General features: G+C 33.3%; 1 long non-coding RNA gene across 6 annotated transcripts; it reads left to right on the top strand.

Annotated features, from left to right (window-relative positions):
- The first annotated feature begins 297 nt into the window (after positions 1-297).
- Positions 298-3903, top strand: LOC110903680. 6 transcript variants are annotated; one of them, XR_004879333.1, is made up of 9 exons: positions 300-721; positions 803-838; positions 902-1035; positions 1135-1217; positions 1622-1779; positions 2240-2453; positions 2528-2590; positions 2669-2745; positions 3793-3903. It is a non-coding gene; the product is annotated as an uncharacterized LOC110903680 (long non-coding RNA). The 6 variants fall into 6 exon arrangements; XR_002572102.2 differs by having other exon boundaries at positions 3789-3903; XR_002572103.2 differs by lacking the exon at positions 3793-3903 and having other exon boundaries at positions 298-721; positions 2246-2453; positions 2669-2869.
- Positions 3904-4799: the final 896 nt, after the last annotated feature.

Below are 4799 nucleotides of genomic sequence, written 5' to 3'. Positions count from 1 at the left end.
GATCATGATCCAATCCATATCCATCCATTGACAGACCTACCTTGATGCTGCTTCTTAGTTATCTCTATACCTAATAAAACAACTAGGTTTTGACACTTGGCATCACCTCACTCCACCAAGACACTTGTCAAAACCTCCTTCACTGATGTGTCATCACCACAGCCTCTCTCCTTATGTGTCAACATAACAAGCCTTCACCCTTCACTTTCATCCAGGTGTCAATTTGTGAGTTTTTTTTTTCTTTTATAATCCCTAAAGTCAAATCTGCTGGTCCAAGGGTTGCATATATCCTCAACAAGAAGGGTCAAAGCTAAAGCACTCTTCTTCCCAGCTTTATTGAATCCATATGAAGTAAAATTAGCGGTCAATTGGCTTTCAAAATATTCAAATTTTGAATCCCCTCGATTTCAAATTCATATCCCATTAAAATTTCAAATTCATATCCCATTCAAAATTCAAATTCATTATTTCCCCGCACCAAAGAAACTCCAAAACCCAGAGAAAGAGAGGGAGAAGAGACGAGACGACTCTGAACCGAAACATCTTCCTTTCAAAACCCTAATTTGCTTCCCCTCTGTTATTCGTCGACCCAGATCTGGAACGAGATTTGTCGTATGTTTCATGTGATGATAAGACAGTATCTAATGGCTTTCTAGATGGAACAAGATCGTTTTCTATAGCAATAAAACGAGATCATCATATGTTAAATTCGCATATGCAGGTATTCTCTTTCGCCAGTAATGCTATTTTATGCATTTAATTTGAGGTTAGTAAACACTGCGATTCAATTTTTGGTTTCTAGGGTTCGTGGTTGATTCTGTTTTGCAAATGGATCACGGTATGAAAATCATCAATTCAGTGATACTTAATTGCATCATTCTGTTGACGGTTTTCGTTTCAGTTTGTTGAACAAACAGTTTAGATTTGGACAATCGAACGGACACGAATAGCGGTTTAAATTGAAGAAATTATGATTCCGGTGTACGTAGTGGATATGAATTTGCCGGTGTAGGTGTGTGTTTTGCTGTGTAATCTGTAAGTTTTTGTTCTCGGATCGATCGATTTCGTTCGTTTTGAGTTATTTGTTTTATGTGTTTAATATGCATTGTAATTTGTATAATTGTATGTGTGTAGTGTTTCTGTAGAGTTTGAGCAAGAGCTTGGCGCTGAGCGTGTAGTGAAGTAACAGGAAGGAATCATGTTTGGTTCTAGCAATCGTAAGTTTCGTCTCTCTTCGTTTTGAATCGAATGTACTGACTGCGATTTGCTGCAAAATGTTATTTGCAGTTTTGCGTATTTGTGTATTTCTGTTTTCAGCGGGTTGTTTTTTGTTAAGTTATTTGATGTTATAATTGAATGCATTGTTTATGCTTTAGTTCTTGCTTTGATTATACAAAAACGTCGCACAAGAGTCTTAGTATTGTTATAAATTATAATGTACCATTGGTTTTTAGGTCATTGAGCCTTCTGATTTGTTACTTTGGTAATGACACTCCCCATACTTAGAACTGTATGCAAACTATTTCTTAATTAATAATGACAGTTTTAGACTTATATTATAGTTATATATTCATGCATTTGCAGAATTGGAGTTTTACATATTTGTGTATTTTTTTTTCAGGGGGTTGTTTTCTGTGAAGTTATCTGATGTCATGGTTAAAATCCTAAATGTATTGTCTCTGCCGTTGCCAAAGCATTACCCATCTGTCTGCAGCTAGCACTATCTAGCATGTTTTGAAGTCATTCGATCATATTTAAAAACATCATAAAGGATAGTAAGTAAGTATCTAACACGGATTCGTTTCATGAATTTTAGTTTTTGTTGGAGCCTATGCAGTTAATGCGGTAAAATATCGGATATCGGTAAAGGACCGATATTTGAAATATAGGTTATCTCGGTGAGATATCGGTGGGATATCGGTAATTTTAATATAATGCTGAATTTATACATATAGCAATTTAACACCAATAATTCAGTGATATATCATTGATATATCGGTTATATCGGTTAAATATCGGTGATATATCGGTTATATCGGTCAAATAACGGTGATATATCAGTTATATCGGTCAATATCGCCGATAATATCGGTACCGATATTTTGACCGATATTTGACACCGATATTTTACTAAGGGACCGATATGACCGATATAACCGATATATCACCGATATCTCACCGATATTAACTGCATAGGTTGGAGCAAAGATTCTTATTTTTATATTGTTTATCTTTGAAGAAACAGAGTTAATCAATTCATGAGCCCGATGTACCAGAAGTTCAATTCTTACTGTTTCTCCTGAACAATCTGAGTTGAGTAATTGTATTTTGTGTTGGCCCTGAGAAACCGTTTGAAGTCGAGTCCAGTTGGAACTTAGATTGGAACTGCACTATTTCTGTTACTTCTTTTATTATCACTTTATTAGACTTGGTTTACAAAGTTCTACATTCTGGTGAGTTTGGTTTGAAATTTTTCACTTATATGACTAGCTTAGTTTTCCAATATCTTAGCATGATATATATTTAGATGTCAGATTATGGATGTGCTAGGACCAAGTCTTTGGGATGTTTGGAGTTCATTAGGCCAATCGTAAGACTCTTACGAAGAAAATTTTGATGCCATTGTTGTGCATAATGTTTTCTTTTGGCTAATAATGTTCTTTTGCAGGATGACACCAAATGGGACAGCTTTTGCATGGAAGGCTTTGTTGTGGTTTCTGTTTTGGATAAAAAGTATTGGATCAGGTTTGTTAGATCTGTATCTTCCTATATTTTGGCAAATGAAGTTGAATTTGTATGCATTTGACCGAACACATAACTTTTAAATGAATTTATTTATTATACCAAAATAATTATTTTTCCTCCTAAACTATGCCTTTCTATGAAGTCATGTGTAGTATAATCATCATAAATAAGTAAATCTGAACCATTAAAAGAATAACCGTTCTATCCTGGACTGTTCGTGAGAATCAACTTGAAATCGTGAGGTGATGCCAAGTGTCAGGTGAGTGAAATCGTGAAATCGACTGTGTTGATGTTGAAGAAGAGGCGGAATTCGGAGATTTTAGGTTTTCGTTTGATGTTGCAGATAAGAAACACAGAGAGAAATGGGGGGGGGGGGGGAGTGTTGAAGAAAACGAGGGGGAACCGAATGTAGTGAGAGACCGGTGGGTTTTCAATAATGTGATTTTTTTTTTATGTTTCTCATAACAAAAATAAAAAAGAAGTGTTATAATTTCTAATAAAGAAATCATATAAAAAAATATCTTTTCCAAATATATGATATATATGGTTTTTTTACTTTTAATTTCCAAATAATATGGCTACAGTTTCACTAAACCCTATGTGGGTAACTTGAATTCCAACTTCGCAAAATAGGGTTGAGTAAAGCTTTAGCCATATGGTTTGAAAAATAAAAGTTAAAAAGTTTTAGTGTGATGAGAGTGTACAGTTAAAACGAAGAAAAATACAATAAACTATATTTTGGATTGTGAGTCAGTAGTAAAGAGAAATAAATAATAAAATTAGTGTTTGTGAGTTAGATCAAGATATAGATATAGAGATAGACGTTATACGTTATTTAAAACTAAAGATAATTTAGAGAAAAATAAATTTTATATTAAATTAACGAAATGAATATAAAGGCACGAATGACAATGCTCTTAGATGTTATTTTGTTGGTTAATATATAAAAGATGATATTAAATAATAGGTTATTAATTTGATTTTTTTAACCCGTGTGTCACACGGGATATAGGCTAGTAATGTAATAATATAGTTAATCTCAGGTAGAAATCCATCCACCACATAGTGTTGCCAGCACTCCTCTATGTAGCCAGCATTCCAAAAGAAGGATGTGTAGCACTGCACAATTCTCTTAAAGAGGTGTGTAAATAGTTATTTTCAGCTTTATTGTAAGTTGTTTAATAAGGTGGGAATTTTGACCTGTTTATATATGGATAAATTGATTATATTATTTTTTTATTTAATGGGTCAGACATTTTTGACCTGTTTACATATGGGTAGTTTGATTGGATTATCTAATTTAAAAAATTGTTTAAGCATTGCTTGAGTGGTATCTTTCACCATGTGTTGGTTTAGTATAGCTAATAGTTTGTTAATGATACAATTAGTAGTTATAGCTTGAAGGTAGTCTTGCCTGATGCAGGTCATGTTCCCACTGCGTACTGTTGACTCCGCCGCAACGCGCGAATTTCCCACTAGTATTATAAAATAATTATTATAACAAAGTTTTCATGTAATAATACAAATAATATTATAATTTTAGCTTATAATATACAACCTCCACGCAAATCTTATAAACAAATAACGATTGATTTTATCAAACGAAAAATTTAAATAATACTATAATTTATGAAACAATTTATATACCCATCAACAATACACATATTCAAGAAACAGAACACCCTCTTTCTCTCTCTAGAATATAAATTAATGCTGAACTAAGGTTGTGTGTATTTTGAAAACAAAATCAAACCAAGATTACCTTCAGAATCTCTAAAAAAGTAGAAAACGAATCTTGATTCGATGTTTAAAGATGGAATTTGTGTGGGTTTTTGGAGTTTGGTGAAGAGGGAATTTTTGAAGAAGATTGGGTTTTTTTTTTGTGATAGGATGAATTGGGGAAGAAAGTGTGGAAATGACAATAATACCCTCACATGTAACGCATGTGAGGGTAGTTAACCAAGAAAATAAACGAGGTTAGTGGTAAAGGTTGTAACAAAACATGAACATAAAAGTTGGGTTTGACCGATTTTATAGTGAAAGGCAATGCGCTC

This window comes from Helianthus annuus, chromosome 14, assembly GCF_002127325.2.
Source record: "Helianthus annuus cultivar XRQ/B chromosome 14, HanXRQr2.0-SUNRISE, whole genome shotgun sequence".
NCBI lineage: Eukaryota > Viridiplantae > Streptophyta > Magnoliopsida > Asterales > Asteraceae > Helianthus > Helianthus annuus.
The sequence above is the reverse complement of the archived record's forward strand: the minus strand, read 5'-3'. Positions and strand labels throughout refer to the sequence as shown.